Source organism: Symphalangus syndactylus, chromosome 1, assembly GCF_028878055.3.
Source record: "Symphalangus syndactylus isolate Jambi chromosome 1, NHGRI_mSymSyn1-v2.1_pri, whole genome shotgun sequence".
Classification (NCBI taxonomy): Eukaryota; Metazoa; Chordata; class Mammalia; order Primates; family Hylobatidae; genus Symphalangus; species Symphalangus syndactylus.
In genome coordinates, this window is record NC_072423.2 from 38,140,712 (window position 1) to 38,161,936 (window position 21,225).

General features: G+C 49.2%; 1 protein-coding gene across 2 annotated transcripts in view; it reads left to right on the forward strand.

Moving 5' to 3' along the window:
- ZBTB7C (zinc finger and BTB domain containing 7C) overlaps positions 1 to 21,225 on the forward strand; it is a 393,546-nt gene that overhangs the window by 52,925 nt on the left and 319,396 nt on the right. For both annotated transcript variants that reach the window (XM_055232837.2, XM_063639832.1), the window contains exon 2: positions 17,565 to 17,789. The gene's annotated coding sequence lies outside the window, so the exon portion shown is untranslated. The remainder of the gene's footprint in view (positions 1 to 17,564; positions 17,790 to 21,225) is intronic.

Genomic DNA, 21,225 nt, shown 5'->3' on the forward strand with positions numbered 1-21,225 from the left:
TGGGGTGTGAGGTCTTAGGACTCAGTCACTGCCCCCAGGGCACTTGTGCTCTGATTGGGGAGCTACCCACACCCACTCAGATCAAGAGAATGTGAAGCAGGGAGTGGCCAGTGCCTGAAGTGAGCCGCAGGTTCTAGGCAACAAAGAAATTGAGAAGAGGAAGGTTGCAGGGGTGCACGGGAGACTTCCTGAAGTGGAGGCTATGGATGAAGCAGCACATGGATTGCCGTGCCATGCACTGCACACACACAGCCTGGCATGAGCACGGCACCCACTGGAGTTGTGCAGTGCAGTGGTGCTGGTGAAGGAGCGTCCTCAGGCCTGGGCTAGTGTGCAGGCTGGGAAGCCCCGAGCAGGTCAGCGGGATAGTGCAGAAGCGAATGGCCAAGTGCAGTTCCTAGGAGGGGCAGGAAGGCTTTATGGGAGCCAGAGCATGGAAGGTCTGGAGCGCTCGGGTGAGTAGTTCAGACTTTATTCCGTGGTGAACTGGGAACAAATCAACAGCAGTTTGGCTCCCTTAAGCAGACATCTGGAAATAGACTCTTTTAAATTTTGAAAAACAGATTTCCAGTAGTAGCTCATGGCCGGTCCGTGTGACATTGCTGTATCTCAGAGATCTCTCTGTTCCCCTATTACTGCCCTCCAGCCTCACTGGATTTCTTCCCCCACAGTCCTTGAAATTTCACAATGAGAGATTATTTCCTTTTGTTCAAAATACCACCCTCTCCAAGAGGCTCATATTATAAACCAGAGATGCCCGAGAAGGAAAGTAACTAACCTGAATGCACTATGTTAACTCACTGCAGGGGGATTGGCATGGCTGTCTTCTCCAGGGGCCAGTAGGCTTTGATGAAGCTGGAGGCAGAGCAGGGAAGTGATGTCTGGCAGAGGTGGAGTACCACCATGTGGGGTCAGAGAGGAAGCAGGAAGTCAGAGTTGGTTCAAGGAAAGCCCTCCTCTGAGGTTTGGGCAACAAGAATGTTCTAGGGTGGTGTGAGGCCAGGAGGCCTGGATGCTGAGGGGCGTAGGAGGGCATTGGCGTGCTTGGTGGACTCCCAATGGTACAGCTCCGTTTATTTAGTCCCCTCTGTCTCCCTTCCTCTGCTGCAGATGTTGACTCAAGTATACCACTGTGCTTGGACCAGCCCTGACACACCAGCCCTTTCCTCCCTGCCTAACTGGCTGCAGGGACTGGAATTGCTGCTGGATTTGCTGCCAGGAAGCAAGAAATATCCATGTCTCTCAGTCAAGTTCCTGAGTCTAGTAGATGGATATGTTCTGAAAACCACATGAATAGAGAAGCTGTATTCATGTGGTACAAAGCTGGGATGTTACTTTGATGCCCCTTAAGGCATATTTGGGGATGGTAATGTGAAAAGTAGATCTGGAGTGAGTCCTTTTACCAGGTGATTAATTACCTCCCTATTTTCCTGTTTCCAAGTCAAGTTTGTCCATATTGGATGGTCTTTGAGAACGATGTTCGTGCACATAAAGACTCCAACAGGAGACTATTGTGAGCAAATTCCTTAATTGTATTGATGTTGAGATTGGTAAGGTCAGCCTAAGAAACCTATTTGTAAAGCTGGACACGGTGGTGTGCACCTGTCATCCCAGCTACTCTGGAGGCTGAGGCAGTAGGGTCCCTTGAGCCTAGGAGTTTAAGGCCAGCCTGGGCAACATAGTGAGACCCCGTCTCTTAAACAAACAAACAAACAAAAACCACAAAAAGACAAAAATCTGTTTGTTCAAGCCTCGAAGAAAGATAGAGTTTTGTGTGCAGATGTGAATTACAGGTGTATTCCCAAGCAATGGCACCTGCAAAGGACGCTTTCGTTGAATGAGGATCTGAGAAACTGGAGGCTGATTTCTGCTACCAGTTGAGTGTATTTTGTTCCACATAATTCACTGAAGTAAGGAAAATATGGCAACCTCAGGAGGTGATTTAGAGTAGAGGTAAAGCCTCCATCTCCCTCTCCTTCCCACTCTGCTGCAATGGAAAATGCAGGATGTCCCTTTGGACCCCACCTCCTGGGCCTCAGTCTTGGTGCTATCACTTCCAGGCTGTGTGAGGATGGTGGGCAGCTCCTGCAGCCTTTTGGCTCCTCATCTGTGTGAGTATCAGCCACGAGGTTATCATGAGAAATGTGTGGAGTGCCTGGAACCTAGCGTGTGTCATTGCAACCAGGCCAGCCCCATCCTGCTCTTCATGCTGTCACAAAGGATTGCCCCCGCCACCCCCAGAAAGGCCCTGAGAACCTTTTTCTGGAAATGCTTAGATCAGGGTCATTAAGAGGTTTTAACATCAGATGGGATTGGAGAATACTGGGGGACAGGGACTCTTCCTCAGCCCCACAATGGGTAAGAGGCTGAGCCCAGGCTGCAGCCTGGTTTCTTGTCCTCAGATAAAAACTCTGACCACAAACTCCCTCAAACAGTGCCATGACAAGGAGACCAGGGAAGCTCATTCGTCAATCAGCAAATCCACGGATGGATTGAAGAAGGAGGAAGAATCAACAAATCTATAGAAAGACTGAAGAATAAGAAGGGTTTTCTGTATAGCCAGAGCTTGTGATTTTAGACAATGGAGGGTACATCTTGGTGTGGTAAATAGAACACTCTATTTGCAGTAGAAGATCTGGACACAGCTGCCACCTCAGCCCCTTGTTATTGGTGTGATTCTGGGCTGGAACTATCTGTTCCTCAGTTTTCACATTTGTAAATTGAGTATACATATCCATACCTATCTCCCAGAGTTGTTTTGAGGGTTAGGAGGTATTGGATAGGAAAGCCCTATGCAGGCTGCAAGACACGATGAAAGCAAATGATGATTGTTACAACAGTTTCTGTTTCTATATTGCTTTTAGGCTTCTAGAGAATTTTCTCATCTCCTTTCTGATTTAGTATAGAGCGGTAGTTGTGCAAGGCAGGCAGGGCAGATGATGATTCTCATATTCAGATATCTAAGGTTGATGGCCTGACTAGGGCTACCACTGGTGCAGAGGTGGGGGACTAGGGGTGGAGTAACTTGGGCCCCAGCCCTCCCAACACAGTGAATACTGTGCTTTCCGCAGAGCTGCCCCCCCTGCGCCTTTCAGCTCACCTCCAACCTTGATATCATTTGCTCACCTGCTTGCAAATCTCTTCTGTCCTGAACTTAGCCCAGTTCTGCTCTTCTGAGGGTTTTGTTCATGTGTAAAGTTGGGATCTTACCTTGATGCCCTTGAGGCATATTTTCATTTTCTGGACCCAGTGCCCCCAGGCTGCTCATAGACTGCCCACCCCAGTGCCTCCTCCAGCCTGTTCACCCTGGTCAGCATCCTGGGCCCTAGATTAATCCTTCCCCTGAGCCCCATCCCTGGCTGTCCAAGCAGATGAAGAGGACCACAGGGTGAGACTGTGCCTCCTCTTGGGGATGGGAACTTTCTGGAGGTGATGCTTTGCTAAAAGAGTGGATTCTAACAGTGGGCCTTTGGGGCCTGAGTGGCATTTTAGGACAAGAAGCCCTGTTGGAACACTGCGGATGCCCCCAGGGCCTAGCCCAGTCATTAGCGGCCAGCAGGGCTGTGAGCACTTGGATAAGCTGGCAGATGACACTGGCAAGGCAGGTAGCTGCTCTGTTCCCTGAGCTCAGGTTCCTCTGCCTTCCAAACACGTGCCAAGAGCTTAGTGGGCATCCAGCACGGTACCATGTACTGCCCCCAGAGTGTTCACAGTCAAGTGGCTGCCACACCAGGTGACAGGCAAGTCTTCAGGGTCAAAGGTGCGAGGATGGGGTAATGTACAAGTGCTCTAGGAACATGTTGTATAAAGGCACCTGCAAGTCCTGGCCTGTAGGGTCAGGGGAGGCTTCCTGGAAGAGGGGACCCTTGAGCTGACCGTGGGAGACCAGGCCAAGGCTAAATGGAGGTGAGGAAGGGGGCTCGGCAGAGGGTGGGGCACCTCCAGTTTCTGTCATCAGGGCTCTCAGGTTCACCTGCTGGGACTTAGCACTCCCCTCTGTCTGCTCCAGCCCCTTCCATGCTCTGTCAGAGAGAAATCTCCCTGAGGGTAGGATTCTGAGCTTGCCTTCCTGCCAAGGAGGGACCAGCAGTGCTGGTTGGTGAGGGAATGAGCACTCTTTGGGTTCCATAGGCCTGGCTCTGGCTGCTGTGAAATCTTGATCAGTCACTGCCGTCAAAGGCTTCCTGTCTTCCTGAATAAGTGATTTAACTTATCTTTTAGATTGCAGTTGACTTCAGCACATAAAAGCCTCCTTCAAGTTGAAGCAACATCTCCACCACGAATGGATTAAGAGCAGGAAAATGGCGTTTCTCTTAACACGGTGCAGCTGGGCCATTGGAAACCCAAATGCATTTGTTATCTGCTCTTGTAGCACATCCATGGCGAGAGGCCCTCCTTTTAGACAGTGGTGGTATACTTTCCCTGCTGGGGAAACCAGTTGGCTCACAAGCCTGTCGAATGTCCATGAGGGAGGAGAAGTTTGCTGGTTGAGACACCCAAAGCCACTGGTCTTTTAACACCTTTGAACTTGGGCCCTCCTTTGCTGGCTGCCGGCTTTGTCCTCCTCTCCACTCCTGCCCCGCCACCAACAAGAGTCCAGGGGATTGTGAGTGGCAGCAATCCTCAAGGGCTTCCTGAGTTCATCCCTGGAATAAACACGGGGGCAGCAGGGAGGGGTAAATAAGAGGTGTGAGCCGTGGCTTCTCTGTCAAAAAGGGCTTCCATCTCACACTCACACATGGCTTGGGGTGGGGAGTGTGTGTGTACATTAGTTCAGCTCTATGGAGGGCCATTCAGCAGTAGCTGGGGAATTTTAATGCACATGTCCTTTGACCCAAGAGTTCCACTTATATGAATTTATTCTACAGACGTCCAGGCACATACGGGAAATGGTATACATACAAGATTGTTCACTGCAGTGTTGTATGTAAGAGCAAAAGATTATAAACAACTTAAGTGTCCATCAGCTGGAGACTAGATTAATCAACTGTAGTGCATCCACACACTGGAAGGGTATGCAGCCATTAAAAAGAACAAGGATGCTTTTATATATGGATCCAGGACAATCTCAAGGGTGTCATGATAAAAACAAGATGCAGAACAGTATTATGGTACTGTACCATGGGTGTAAAAATTATACATACTGCTGTCGCTTTGGGCATAAAACCTCTTGGGATAGAAACACAAGGAAATGTTAACAGGGAGGGGAACTGGGTGGTAGGTGACAGGGGTGGAAGGGCACCTTTTCAATCTATAGCCTTTTATGCCATTTGGGTTTTGAACAATGTGAATGTATTTGTTATTTGTGGTTGGCAGGAAATGGCCTCCCCAAAATGTCCACACTCGAATCCCCAGAACCTGTGAGTATGTTGCCTTATGTGACACAGGGGCTTTGCAGATGGGGTTAAGGTTATAGATATTGAGATGGGGACATTATCCTGGTTTATCCAGATGTGCTCAATCTAATCGCATAAACCCTTAAAAGCAGGAACCTTGCCTGACCGTGGTCAGAGAGGGAGACGTAACTATGGAACAACCTTCAGAGAGATGCTATGCTGCTAGCTTTGACAATGGAGGAAGGTGCACCAGCCAAGGAATGCAGGTGGCCCCTGGAGGCTTGAATAGGCAAGGAGATGTTCCTCCCTAGAGCCTCCAGGAAGGAACACAGTTAAGCTGACACCTTGATTTTAGCCCAGTGAGACCCTTGTCAGACTTCAACCTCCAGAACTGTAAGATAATGAATTCATGTTGTTTAAACCACTAAGGGTGTGGCCATTTGTTACAGCAGTAATAGAAAGCTAATATTCCACTCAAAACAATAAACAAAGAAAACAGTTTTTAAGAGTCCCAGTCTAGTTAGAGTGGGACTCAGCACATGCACCGAGGAAATGCACTCATTTCAGTGTGGTGCCGTGCAGTGCAGCAGACTGTCAATGCTGTGGGACATAGCCCTGTGTATGAAGGACAGGTGGAGTGCCCATTACAGGCCGGGTACTGTGCTAGGTGCAGGGGCCACAAAATGAAAAAAATGTAGTCCCCATCCTGGGCTGAGTTTTGCAGTCTCTCTCCCCCTCCCTTTAAAACTGCCCTCCAGGATGCCAGTACTGTGCACCCCCACTGCATGGCCTCTGTTAAATGTGGAATTTCTAGGCCCTTTGCCATCTTGGGCCCTAATGGACCAGACTCTAGCTCATTCTCCTGCATGTGGCCAGCCAACTAGTCTGAATGGTTGTGGGGCTGGAGGACCTACCACCTCTGGAAAAGCTTGATTCTACTTTAAACTTTCCTCCTCCCGTGTTTAACATGGACATCATTCATTTCAGCATCACTCCAAGATTGGGTGACTCAGGGTCTCTGCCTTTGGAGCTGTGTGCCCAGCCTCCTCTCACAAGACCACACGCCCCCTTATGTAGGGATCTGCTTTATTCATTTGTCAATGTGTCATCTCAATAGGACAGAACATATTGTAGGGACTCCCTAAAACACATATGCAGCCTCTATAGTTTGCATCTGGTGGTGCTAGGTGGGCATTAGGCAATATGCAAGAAACTAATCAAAAAAAGATGCAGACTTGAATTTGGTCCTCTCGATGTAAAGAGAAAATTTATCATTGCTCTTCTCTGACATTTCCTTCATCCATGCCCATTTCATATTGGAAAATATACTGAGGGGAAAAATGTTTTCCTCCTTTAGTCCTCCCTCCCCTGATGGGTATGGCCAGGATGCTGTGACCCTTCAATTTGAAGGAGCCACTGAGCAAGCTGCTAATAGGTCCTGCCAGCCACCAGCCAGCCAGCACCATACCTAGGGCTGCAGTAAACCCCCCTCGATCCTGTGGCCCCTGCCTGCTGTGCTCTTCTGTCACCTCCTTGCCCCTACCCCAGCTTCCGTGCCTCCCATCTGTCCCTCAGGGCTTTTTCCCTTGGCCAGATGCATGTGTCTGTGTGAGAGCAGAGGGGCAGCAGGCACAGCCAGGTGATGCATGTCCACTCAGGAACTCTTGGAAACCGGCCCTCCCCAGGGGAATGGCCTCACTGGCACTGTCTTAGCCTCTATGGCAGATCTGGAGCTGTGTTTTTTGTTTGTTTTTGATACAAAGTCTAGCCTTGTCACCCAGGCTGGAGTGCAGTGGCACGATCTCAGCTCACTGCAACCTCTGCCTCCCAGGTTCAAGCTATTCTCCTGCCTCAGCCTCCCGAGTAGCAGGGATTATAGGCATGTGCCACCACGCCTGGCTAATTTTTGTATTTTTAGTAGAGACAAGGTTTCACCATGTTGGTCAGGCTGGTCTCGAAGTCCTGACCTCAAGTGACCCTCCCACCTTGGCCTCCCAAAGTGCTGGGATTACAGGCATGAGCCACGACTCCCGGCCTGGAGCAGCATTTTTATTTGTGAGACAGCAGGATCCTCTGGAACAAAACAGTCAGGCAGCCATGATCCTTGCCCTAGTGGGGAACTGTGGTCTGCAGGGAAGTGTGGCAGTGAAGAGGGTGCACTTTGGAATGAGGTAGGTGAGGATTTGAATCCAGACTCTGCCTTTATAAACTGTGTGACCTTGGCTGCTTACCCATTGTAAGCCTCAGTTTACTCATCTGTAAAATTGGGAGCTAGACTCGGACCTAGGATGACATCAGGGATGTATAAAGCTGGGGTTGAATTCTAAATCTGAGCTTGCCTCCTGGTCTGGCTCCTATGATGGCGTCAACTCCTAACAGTATATAACATCCCCACCCCTCCACCCCTCAGATGGCAAAGTGGAAGTAGGTGCCAATTCATGGGCATAGTTGTTGTGATGACTGCAGTGAGTTAGCCTTGGAAAATGCCTGGCTCTTGGTAGTTATTCTTTTGCAAGGCTCATGCTATTTTACAGTCTTGGCTCACGTCATTGCTACCATGCTGCTCCCTGGGGCAGGCCAACAGGGCTGGGGGCTCACAGAGGCCTCTGCACCTGCCTTCCAGGCCTCCTCAGCCCTGATTCCTGCCTTTTTGCATGTTGACCTCAGTGTCTTGCAAACCATTTCCCACCCTGGTCTCAAGGTGATTTTGGTGTTTCATCCCTGGAACCTTCCCTTCATGTGGCTGGAGCCTGGCTTTTTCGTAGGTATTAACATCTCTCAGAATGGCATACCTCCCTGCTAGAAAACTCCAATTCTCTTTTGTGACCACAACCTCCAGGCTCTTTGCTGGTTCCATCCCTGAGCAGGGAGTTCACATGTTCCAGTGGAATGTTAGTAGGGTTGGTGAGAAAGCAGAGGTTGGCTGGGTCAGGTAAGGGAAGAGGCTGCCCACCCCATAGCATGTGAACCCTTGGTGGAAGCTGGCCTGCCTAGGGGGCCAAGGCAGAGGCAGCGGGGTGAGGATTCATGCTGCTTGACGGGGAGAGGAGAGAGTGTGTGCACATGTGTTGCTCTGCCAGTCAGTTCTGCGTCTGAGGAAGCCTGCCTCTAACCTCCTGCCTCTGGAGGGCTTCCTAGGGGAAGCGGGGAAAAGAAAGCCTCAACTGAGGAATTACGTTGTCTTTTATGGGAAAAAGCAACAGGCAAGAGCATATTGAAATTTGGGGATCACGGCTGGGAGTGGTGGCTCACGCCTGTAATCCCAGCACTTTGGGAGGCCGATCACTTGAGGTCAGGGGTTTGAGACCAGCCTGGCCAACATGGTGAAATGCCATCTCTACTAAAAATACAAAAATTAGCAGGGCACGGTGGTGCATGCCTGTAGTCCCAGCTACTTGGGAGGCTGTGACAGGAGAATGGCTTGAATCCAGGAGGAGGAAGTTGCCATGAGCCTGGGTAACAGAGTGAGACTCCATCGCAAAAAAAACCCAAAAACAAAAAAAAAAAACTGGAAATCACTCTATAGAAAAGGGTGATGCTGGACCGGCGTGGTGGCTCATGCCTGTAATCCCAGAACTTTGGGAGGCTGAGGCGGGTGGATCATGAGGTCAGGAGCTCAAGACCAGCCTGACCAACATGGTGAAAACCCATCTCTACTAAAAATACAAAAATTAGCCAGGTGTGGTGGTGCGCACCTGTAATCCCAGCTACTCAGAAGGCTGAGGCAGGAGAATCACTTAAACCCAGGAGGCAGAGGTTGCAGTGAACCAAGATCCCGCCACTGCTCTCCAGCGTGGCAACAGAGCAAGACTCCATCTAAAAAAAAAAAAAAAAAAAAAAAAGGAAAAAGAAAAGGGTGATGATGCTAGGGATGTAGAGTTGGAGTGAAATTCTAAATCTGATTTCACTTTCTCATCTGGCCTCCATGGTTGGTCAGCTCCTCTGATGGTCTGTTAGCCCCGCTCTGGGGAAACCAGCCACTGAGACAGAAGGAAGCAGCTGTCCAGTGACACTCCGCTTATCCAGAGACCAACCTGCAAGCAACCTCTCCTATCCAGAACACAGACACAGATGGCAAAGTCAGGTAAAAGGGCCTCTGGTTAGCAAAAATGGCTAAAGCCTGGCACCTTATTTCCAAGAACACCCCTGCCCCCACCCTCACTCAGAACCCCGGGTTGCCTAGCTTTGGGGGAACCCATGTTCTGCATTAGAGGTACAGGAAGCAGCTTGAGGCAGGTGTTCTCAACCAGGGCATGACTCATGGGAGACTGACTATGAGGAAGGGGCAGATAGAAGAAGAAAAGCAGAGAGGCAGAGACAAATGCTCAGCATGGCAAAGAGCCTCATGCTGGTGGCAGAGGGTTGGCAAGACAAGGTTCAGTTATGTTCCGCATCTCAGCCCTTCAAGTGCTTTGTGGGGTGAGGCTGGGGCAGAAGGTACACACATTTTAGGGTTTGTATCCTTTGCCGATCACTTGAGGTCAGGAGTTTGAGACCAGCCTGGCCAACATGGTGAGGAAGAGAAGCATGTAAACATTAAAAAAATACTTTATACAGTAGGGTTAAAAATAAAACACATAAAAAATACTTTATGCAGTAGGGTTAAAAATAAAACACATTTTGTTGCTTAATGGGGCAATGTTCAGTTTTTCAGTTGTCTAGAAAATCGTCGTATGTGAAATATCTCACCTGTATTACTAGATAAATGGTTATTTCCATGGGCATCATAGAGTATGAGAGCCAGATAGGACCAAGAGATCCCATAAACCCATTTTAACATTTTTATAGATCATGTAATTGAGGTTCAGAGATGGGAAGTGATTTGCCCAAGGTCCCACAGCCAGATGGCAGCAGAGCTGGGCCTTGCACTTGGTTTGCCAGAGTGCAAAATGGATCCAGGAACTGGGCAGCAGGCCTGGGTCCAGACACTGCACCTCAGGCAGGATCAGCCAGACCCCCTCCAGCCTCCCAGAGGTCGGAGCCAAGGCCTTGTTGGGACACTGGGGGACCTGAAATACCTGCCAAGGAGCATGCTGAAGAGACAGAGTGGGATGGAGGTCTGAGGGTGTGGGGGGCGGTGCTGGTATGCCAGGAAAACACAACTGAAGTGTGCAGGGCACCTTGGGGGGTGGGCATTTGGGAGTCGGGTGAACATGCCCAATTCCTAAGTGAATTCTGAGGCTGCTGTTCTAGAGGAGTCCACCTCTACGCATGTCAGAAACCAGTTTGAAAGGTAGCTGATAGCCCTGAAATAGGAAACAAAGAAGAAAATGCCAAGCACTCCTATAATCCTGCAGGAACCAGCTCCTGGAGTCTGATTTTTGCTTTCTATTTCCTGCAAGAAAGGGCTCCAAACCCAACCTGTCCAGTGCACACCTACTGCAGCTTCTTACTGAACAGCTATCCACAGACTTCCTATTTTTACCCTTAATAACTGTAAGCTCGGGGTTACCAAGGTCTTCCTGTTGCTATAGTGAGAGGTGATAGCACCAGCCTTCCAAAGCGCTGGACCCTTGGCTTAGAGGAAAAACAGAATCTGGGTTGCTTTATTTTTGGGTTTGACTGAGAAGATTTAATGCACCATTTTGCAGCCTTTGCAACAATGGCAGTTTGTGCTTAAAATACAGAAAACCTCCATAACAAAGAATAACTGGCAATTTTGAGGAGTGGACATCAGAGAGTATATAGAAGATAAATTTTAAATTACAAAAATGATACAACTTCATCCAGAAAATCCAGAAAATGACAAATAAATAAAAACACATATCGTTACATTACCATAGCACAACCTTCATGGTCCTCATGATTTATCAGCTTTCCTAAACATGCGTTTGGCGGTGTTGAAGACATAGTATCCATATAATTGGTAGTCTGCTTTTTGAGTTAATATGCTATAAGCATTCTTCTGTGTTGCTGCATTATCTCAATAAGCATTATTTTTATTGGTTGGCTAATGTCATAATTTCATAAAGCATTCTCCTACTTTTCCTCTTTGTCTCTTGAATCCACACTTGGTCTCCATTATACCATCTCTGTCTAAATTCTACTCCTCTGATTTGGATTACTGGCCGGCCCTGTCCCTGACCCCTTTTTCTTTCCCCCTTTCCCCTTCCCCTCCCCATACACATGCCAGGACGTCCTCCACTCTGCAGCCTGGCTAATCAGAAGGTGATCCCAGACCAGTGGCATGGGCATCCCCTGGGAGCTTGTTAGCAATGCAGGATCTTGACTCCACCTGGGACCTACTGAACAGCACCTGCCTTGTGACAAGATCCCAGGTGATTTATAAGCACGTAGAAATTTGACAAGCACTGATCTAAAACACACTTCCCGGCCACATATGGTGGCTCATGCCTATAATCCCATCACTTTAGGAGGCTGAGGTGGGTGGATCACTTGAGGTCAGGAGTTCAAGACCAGCCTGGCCAACAAGGTGAAATCCCGTCTCTACTAAAAATACAAAAATTAGCCGGGTGTGGAGGTGTGTGCCTGTAATCCAGCTACTCGGAAGGCTGAGGCAGGAGAATAGCTTGAACCTGGGAGGTGGAGGTTGCAGTGAGCCGAGATCGCGCCACTGCACTCCAGCCTAGGTGACAGAGCCAGACTCCATCTCAAAAATAAATTTAAATAGATAAATCAATCAATCAATCAATCAATCACACACACATCCCCATGGCTCCAGGGTAGAAGCCCCACTCCTAGCCAGGTGCATAGCCTGCTGAGTAGAGACCAAAGCAGGCGGGGGAGGGAGTGCAGAGGGAAGGGGATAGTCCAGTGGGACAATCTGCAGGTGGCAGGCAGCTGTGGGCCAGGAACTTTAGAGAGGTTGGGAGACGGGAGGGGGCCTGTTAAGGAAGTTCCAAAATCCAGATCCGCAGATGATGCAGATTAAAAACTGGGAGCCCAACAGGCTATTAGGGGAAGGAGTGTGGGCATGGGCAGCACATCCACCACTCCCAACCCACTTCTGTTTCATAGATGAAGAAGCCGGGGCACAGAGAAATTAAGTTGCTTACCCAAGGTCACACAGCTAATAGGTGGTGGAGCTGGGATACAAACCTGATTCCAGAGCCCACATTTCTTAACCAGCTGGCAATGCAGCCTCCAGAGTGTGGGCTAAATATAGGAGGAAGAAAGGAATAGAAGGATGTTAAGTTCCTACAATAAGCAAGTACTTTTTTATTTTATTGCGTTTAATATTTACAACAGCTTTTGGGTGTGGGTATTATTACTCTATGTTATAGATGAGGCAGGAATTTGCCCAGGGACAAATTCCTCTCACTGTTTATGGTGGGGACAAACACAGGGCAAATCTTAGATGTTTTTCCTCAATCCTTAAAATTAGGAAATGCTAGGACTAGAAAACCTTCTAGAGGGTGCTAGAAGGTACTGTAAAATGATGCAGTTAGATCTAGTACCGTCTAGTACTAGAAGGTACCTGGCTTAACATTTAATCTAACTGCATCATTTTACAGTTAAGGAAACTGAGGCCCAGAGAGCTCAAGCAGCTTACCTAAGGTCACACAGCCAGCTGGTTACAGATCTAAGACTGACTGATTCAGTGCTGTTTTCTCGATGCTAGGCTGTGTTTGCACCTGGTGGCCTGAGCGTCCTGGGTCTCCTTGGAGCACTGCCAGGCCAGCCAGCAGGTACTGTCGGGTCACTAAGTCAGTATGAATTCAGCCTTAAGCGTAGGCTGGAGGATGCAAAGGATGAAACTCCAGTAAAAAACAATGAACTTGTTTTATATCTGCTTGCTGTTAAAAATCCAGGCAGTGTAGAAGTGTGTCCGGAAACACTTGAAAGTACCTCCCTCCCTCCCGGCCCGCCCCATTCCACTCCCCAGGGGTAGCCACTTAACAGCGCTGTCTCCAATGGCTCCTTAATTTTCCTGCCAGCCGTTGGGTTGTGTAGGGATCCATGCCACAGCAAGGCTATTTTTAACAAGCATCCTAGGCTTCAGGGGGTTGAGGAGAGGGGAAGAAAAAAATATTCCATTTGTATATTTTTAATCCACACACATTTGAGCAGACAGTGGCTTTCCCGTCCCTCCTGCCAAGGGTTGTGGGGAATTGATTAGACTCTCTAGGTGCAGGGTAATCCTTTCTCTTCCCCTAACGAGGCTGGAGGGCCAGGGAGGGGTTCGGGTGATGTTTCTGGGGACGATGGCCATCTCAGCTGGCTGCCTCCCGATCCTGCCTGCCCCCAGCCCTGTCCCTCCTGGCAGCCTTGAAAATCCTGGCTGGGTCTCCTGTGGCAGAGAAGGCCTGGGAACCTGACTCTTTATGCCAAGCTCATATTTAGAAATGTCTCCAGCCAGACGTTGGCATTGGTCCCACTTGGGCTCTGGGCAGGGGGTGCAGTCACATGTGCTGCCTTTGAGTGGGCAGCTTCTGAGTGGGCAGCAGCCCACTTTGAATATAAACACAATCCCTTTATGCAGATGAGCTGGCATGGGAACCTGTGCTCCTGGGCACTGGGAGGGGGCAAGCTCTGGTAGACAGTTGGGAGAAGGAAGAAAGATGTCACAAGGCTTAGACTGGGAAATATGGTGTCGGGGGAGGGTCCCAGCTCCCTGATCCCATCAGCCCCTATCCATTTTCTGCACCTCTTTCCTGGGTGCCCAGGGCACTGTCCCTGCCCGAGCCCCACAATGGCCCTGATAGACCTTTCTTTTCCTTTCTACATCATGCATTCCCCAGTCTGTGGGACAAGAGTGAGGCCTTGGAGGGAGGCCCCCCCGCCACAGCAGGGTTTTTCTCCATCTCCCCCTCAACATCCCCAGATCACACTTGTAAAATGTGGCCCTGGATGTCACCATCTCTGAGGGCTCTTTCAGCATTGACAGTGAATCATTCCACAGTTTCTTGCTCATTTCATGTTCTTTTCCATGACAGTGCATGATGATGGGTGAATTAGACCAACTGATCCCGGCTTTAAATAGTAGGCCTCTAAGGTAACAAGCGGCATGCCGTAGCCCTGTGAAAACTCTCCTTTCTTTTACAACAGTTCCTTTAAGGAGAGTCATTCACTCATGCCTCAGATATTTAATGAGCACCTGCCAACGGCAGGCCCTGTGCTGTCACCAGCCCTACAGTGGCGAATAAGACCTATCTCGCTGATGGGTGATGGGATGGGAGCCTGTCCGCTGTCCTCACATCACACCTCTGCAGGTCTTCCCTGGGGACTGAAGTGGCTTTCCCACTAAATTCAGCTCTCTGGAGAGGAGGCTGCTTTTCTGCAGCTAAATCTTCAGAGAGAATCCAAATGCAGCCACAGGCCTTGCCTCCTACAGCCTGAGACCGAGCCAGGGCTACATCCTCAGGCCCCTGGCAGTTCCACCTCTACCTATCCTATCCTTCTTTCCTCTGCCCACATCTCCGGGGGAAAAGAGCTCCAAGAAGTAGTCAAGAAGGCTGAACAGATATTTTCTTTGTATCTCCTGGGAACAACATGATAAATCCAAAATCACAGAATGGATGGATGGATGGGTAAATAAGCAAGTGAGCAAATGAATGAAGAAACAAACAGAAACTCAGTTCCAGCTCAAAGAAACTGAAAATTCAGATGAAAAGAAATGGCTTGTAGAGTGGTGGCACTGTGGTACTGAAGGGGGCCCTTGGGAACAGACTCACCTCCTTCTTTTATGAGAAAGGAACCGCAGGCCCAGAGGAGGGGGACTGCCGCAATGCCTGCGGCAGAGTGCAGAGGTCAGAGGATGGCGAGATCACCCAGGGTGGTGAGATCCAGAACCGAGTGCAAGGCTGCCCTAAGTGTCCCTTGTCCTTGGAAAAAATTGCCTTTTCATATGGTTGGGAGTGGATGGTGCAATTTTTCTTTGAGGGTTAATTGTTTTGCTGACAGCACAGATAATTAGGAATGAGAATCCCGGAGTGAGGGCGACAGCACCATCTGCTGTGAATATGTTTCAACCCCACCTTGCAGGAGAGCTTGGAAGAGCTCCTATCCTCACCCTCCCCACCCCAACAAAAATGAATGTGCTGTAGCTGTTTGCCTCTGGGGCCACAGCTGCCAGGTGACCTGCAGCCAGTGGGGGTGGGATGGTGACTGGCTTCTTAAGAGTGTAGTTTCTTCTCCTTCCCCCATGGCATCTACTGCACATAGCAGGGCTCACTGAAAGTCCCAAGGCTGAACGAGGATCCATGGACAGCCTGGGACAAAGAACGATGATGCCAAGGGGCAGATTTTCTGTTCTTCCCTGAGCCTGAAGTCTGGATATCTAGTCTTCTGTTGACTAGAGGTGGGCACGTGGGGCTGCACTGAGCTACATGCCTGCCATTAAGGTTTGAAGTTATTTTCCCGCCAAACTCTATGGATCTGCTACCTACCCTGGGTTCCCTGGACTTTGGCCTATGTTACTTGTTACAGAAGGAGGTTGGCCCTGCCTTTTCTTGCTGAGTAGGAATGTCCTAGGTTGTGAGTTTTGCTATGTCAAGAGAAGAGCTGCTTTGGAATCAAGCAGAGAATCCCATTGTCCAGGAACAACTGAGATCTTTCGTCAAACGGGCAGACTTCTATGAGTTGTTTTCATTTTTATTATTTAAGAATATATTCCACACATAGAGTATATGAAATGTATATGTGCCTTTTGGAGATAATAATAATTGTTTTGCTCTTTCGAAGGGGCTTCTAACCTCTGTTGCTTTGCAGAGAAGTGACTTGGAGCCTGAGCTGTAGAGGGCCAAGTTGCTGGGAGGCTCAAGGTCAGCCTAGCCTCTCCCAAAGCAGTGGCTGTTTATCGCGGACAATTTCTTTGTGCCTGAGCTGCTCTTGTTAACTAGGAGCCTCCACATTCTTGTCTTTCTTATTTATCACTCTGTTATCTCTGTGGTTTCTCCTCTTCAACCCTCCTATGAGGGAAGAAACCAAAGGCATGATTGTTCTCCTCTTCTCCCCATCCCCCCATAGCAGGGCAAACAGGCCAATGTCCCCTTCCTCCTTCCCATTCCCACTCATCTCCCACCCCTGAGGTGACTTGGAAGGAAGATGAAATTAACTTAGGGCCAGGGAGCTTGCTGGAAAGAATGATAATTGGCTGTTTCACTTACTTACTGTGTGATCTTAGCAAGCTTCTCAACCTCTCTGTGCATCTGTTTCCTAGTCTTTCAAACACCCCTCCACAGAGCTACTGAGAAACTAAATGGATCCCCAATGGATGCAAAAGCAGCTTGAAGAGTCTAATCATTATATATGTGTCCCTTCCTTCTTTTGCCACTCTCACTCCTGTCCCTGGGGCTTCCTCTTGTCTGCGATGCTGGGTGTCCTGATGGATGTTCTTCGTCTGCCACAGTCTCTTCTCAGCAATGGCCCACTGAGGCCTGGAGGAGCCCATGGTTGTGGTGGAGCTGAGAGTCACAGCCAGGTGGGCACCCCAGGAGCCTACCCCTTTCACTCCCAAGAGCTAGAGGCTGTGCCTGGTCAGAGATGCAGGGCTGTAGCCAGCTTGGACTTGTCCAGAGGTGGGCAGACCTCCAGGCTGGGGCAGGCTGCTTCAGCCAGAAGCACTTTGGCCCCTCCTGACAAAGCATAAGCCACAGTCTTGGCTATGAAATGTGATGACTCCATGGAGCCGGTGTCTCTGTTCCTCATCCCAGCAAGGTTTGTGTTTCCACTTTTGTCTCTCACTCTGGGATGAAGAACTATGAAAAGATGTTCATCATCAGCCATAGGTGGGGTGTCCTACCTGGAGCCCCCCACAAACTACAGAACACCAGAGGCCTTGCTTGGGAGACCTGGGCTAGAAGAGTTAAGGAATATTCCACATAGACGTGTCCTTGCACTTCTATGTACATCTCACAGGTGGAGCAAGAACATGCGTTTCTTTTCTCTTTCCTGGGGTGATGGAACAGCGTGAGGTTCTGTTGGTCAGTCTGGGCTAAGCTCTGAACAATGGCTGGGGTTTGGATGCAGGATTAGAAGGTGAGTCTTTCAGGCAGATGAAATGAAATATGCTGAGGTAAGAAAGGAATGAAGGGCATGTGTGTGCATGTGTGTGCGGTGGGTGTGTGTGTCGAGGCCTGGGCCTGGATTGGTGGGCAGGACACTGTCAGTGAAAACCCTGGATGAGATCGAGTTGGTATAGTCATGAATTGCAGGCCCTAATAATAAAGAGAAAGAGAAGGATGGCTAGAATTTTCGAGAACAGCTAAAACCTGGACATGTATTTCTGGCCCTGATAGGTGATGGAGCCCTCTGTTCTTCCTGCAGATCTCCTCTGAGCAGCTGGGAGCTCAGAAGCTCTCTCCAACCCTGAGGAGTGGGTCAGCCACAAGAGCAAGAAGTGATGGCGTGGAGTCCACCCAGGGCCTGAGGCATGAGCAGAGTCCACGCCCATTAGACCTGGAGCCTGGGTGTTTGGGGCTGCACTGCTGGGGAGATCCAAGAAGAATCAATGCTTTGGCCCCTGGCGACATGTACACGGTGTAATGACAGGTAATGAACCTGAGGCTCGTCTATCCTTTATGAATGATATGGCAGGTAGGAGAATATATCAGCTTGCAGTAAGCATAAAATGTCAACTCGTGGGAAGATAACTATGCAAACAAAGCACACTAAGGCCTGATAAGATGATAGATGGATGCTTTATAGTTATTAGTTTCTGCCCCATGTGCTTGCTGGAGCCAAGCACTGGAAGATTTAGCATTAGATGGGTTCACTTCCTATGCCTTACGGGAAGGCCTGATGCCTTTATGGACATAACATGTCATATTTGAGGAACTCAGAGTAGCAAATTGAGAAGTCATTATTCCCCATCAGCTTCTGTGGGAAACAGGGAGTTCATGACAGTGGAGAAACAGAGGCAGCGAGAAGTGAAGAAGCTCTTTCATCGTGTCCATGATGTGTGAGGGATAGACCTGGAGACCTCAGTGGTTGGGAAGCCTTTAGGTCTGGTTCAGATATGTCAAATGACAGGTGTGGTGATGGATGAGTCCTGCTTGTTAAAAACAAAAGACTTTGTGTCTTCCCATTCTTTCAAGAATGTCCAGGCAATTAGCAGATGATCAAAGGTGGATGAGGTAATGAGTAGGGGTCTGGAGAGGACAGTAGGGGCCTATCAGATACCTTGGGTCTAGCAGTTGATTCAGGGAAGTCAGCCAAGCCGGAAGCATCAAGCAAGTCTCTAGGGCCTAGAAGGACAGGGGCCAGCCAGTAGGCTGGAGACCCCAAAGGTGGGTTCTGATCCAATGGCAGAGCCTGTTCCCATGGATTTTCTGGTCTTTGCTGTGTGCGTCATATGAGGTACCACCCTGGCAACTTCCACCGTGGGGAAAATGGTAGGCTGGGGTGAAGGCAAAAATAGCTTGGGGCCTTGGGAAACTGACCAGGGCAAGGGGAGAAGGGCCAGTGGCCTGGGGCAGGAGGCCCAAGAGGGTGTGGTAAATTCCTTTTCAGTGCAGGCCAGTGTCAGGGTCCCCAGGGTCAGAGCCAAGGGATGGGGAGGAACAGAACATTAGGACTTCTGGGTGGCCTTGTTCTAAATTAGGCAGAAAGGATAAGTTGAAGAAGGAATCTAGAAAGCTGAGCCCAGCTCTAGGAAGTAGATCAACCAAAGGCGCTAGGTGGGCTCGGAACTGGACTCCTGTCTGTATAAGGAGATGGAGGAAGAATTGAGCTCCAGGGTCTCTGGCAAGGGGTAGTCAGACTGGACTGACTATGACCATGACTGGAGGGGCTGAGCTAGGGAGCTGGCTTAAACACGACCTGTATGAACTGGCCCCAGCTATCCCCAGACCCCACCTCTCAGTGGGGCAAGTAGTCTGTACTTCTTGGACTTGGCTGGGGACCTGGGCAGGGCTGAAGCTGGGGAGCATCATGGGGGACTGGGTAGGGGCAGAAAATATCCAGTCCTGGAGGTAGGTGGGTGAGGACTTTCAAGTTGGCAGTCTTAGGAGGCTAATGGGCAACATGCCTCCTGATGAAGGCCAGAAAGAGCCAAGGACTGGGTCTGTCAAACGCTCTTCTCCTATGTTACCAGTGTTTACTGATTACCTGTTGTGCACCGAGCACTGTGCTCAGTGCCAGAAATGCAGAGAATGAGCTGCGGTTTGCTTCCAGGGGAGGGAATGTGGAGCCTGGTGCAGGCCTCTGGAGGCTTCAAGCTTCTATCTTCAAAAACAGGGACAATACTATCTCACTCATAGACTATTGGGGAGAATTAAATAAAATAAAACATGTAACACACTTAGGACAGCAGCTGACACCATAATAAGTGATCAGTACATTTAGCCTGTTTCCATGATTCTGCTTTTGGAGAAGCTCACAGTCTGGCAGGGGTGAGAGCCAGGAAGGCTGGCAGAAGTGCCTTCTAACTTCCAGGGATTCTGACTGCTAACAGGGTTGGGGGCCTGGGCTTTGAAAGCTGGTTATCAGAATTTCTCTGGCCACAGAAAATGTGGTTTTAGGTGGATCCTACCACTCGGAAATGGTGGCTGCATTTAAGTGCTTTGGCAGTTGCTGGGCACACAGAAAGACTGGAGGCAGGAGGGGTGGGTCCAGGAATTTAGAGAAGTGTTGAGAAAAGAGGACATTCTCCGAATGCTTGGAGAGTCTTGACTCCTTGTCTTCCAACTCAAGGGGAGGGGTGTGCAAGAAGCCAAGGCAAGACTTGTGACCTGGAGTGAGGTGGCCCAATAGCCACTGGGGCGGGCTTCAGATGCAAGCCACGTGCATCATTTTAAATGTGGTAGTAGCAGCATTTTAAAAAGTAACAATAAGCAAGTGAAATTAATTTTAATGATATATTTCATTTAACTCAATAGGTGTAACATTATTTTAACATGTAATCAGCATAAAAATTATGAATGAGATATTTTACATTCTTTTCATACAAAGTCTTTGAAGTCTACGGTGTATTCTGTACTTATAGCACCATCTCCGTTTGGACCAGCCACATTTCAAGTTGGCTAGTGGCAACTGTGTTGGATAGCACCAATCTAGACTCTAGAATATCTTGCCAAGCAGCACCCAGGGGCCAGGGGTATCCTGAGCTAGACATCAGGATTTACTATGAAATGTCTATAATGGATCCCTGGGGACATTCTCTTGAATAATAAGAGATGTCTTGAATCACTTATTCTAGATGGTGACTTCTGTTCTCTGGAACCAGCCCTGACTCCAGGTCTCAGCAACTGGGTTCAGGACTCTGCCACTTGCTGAGTCTGGGACCTTCAGGCGGTTCCTGAAGGTCTCTGAGCCTCAGAAGCTTTCCTGAAATTGGAACTAATAAATTCTATCTTGCTAGGTAACTATGAGGACTAAATGAAATATTGAATAATTGCTCTGTGACACTCAATTTCAAGAAATAATTCTTTTTATTTTCCTAAATCAAATAAAAACAAATTTGGGTTTTCCTATTGGCTAAGTTTGGCAGAAAGTTTCCTAATTGGCATTTCTGTAGTTCTGTCTCCACTCTTCCTTTGCATGAGAACTGGGCCCCTTTGCAGGCCAGCACAAATGGGGAGGGGTGAGGCCTGGGCCTTAGCCCCTGGTGGTGACAGCTGCCTGTGGTGCCCCTTTATCCAGACCTGTGTGGTCAGCTGGAGGAGGGAGGCCCCTGCAGCCAGCTGGTGTTCTACCTATGCCAGCTCTGCCACAGGGGAAGCTGGAGTGCCCAGGCCACCATCTCTAGGGGGCCGACAGCACCCAGGCACTGCACTCCAGTGGAGTGAGGGTTGCCAGCCACTCCAGGTCCCAAGTCATCCCACCTCTCTTGGGATCCAACCCAGGGATCCTTCTCTAAAAGCTCCATGTCCTTCATCCCTCTCTCTCCTGCCTCCCAGCCTCAGTCTTTGAAACAAAGGCCTGTTCCTACCTCACGTCCCCTTGCTTTTCCCAGAAAGAAAAATTCAGATAACTTCTCCTTAGGGTA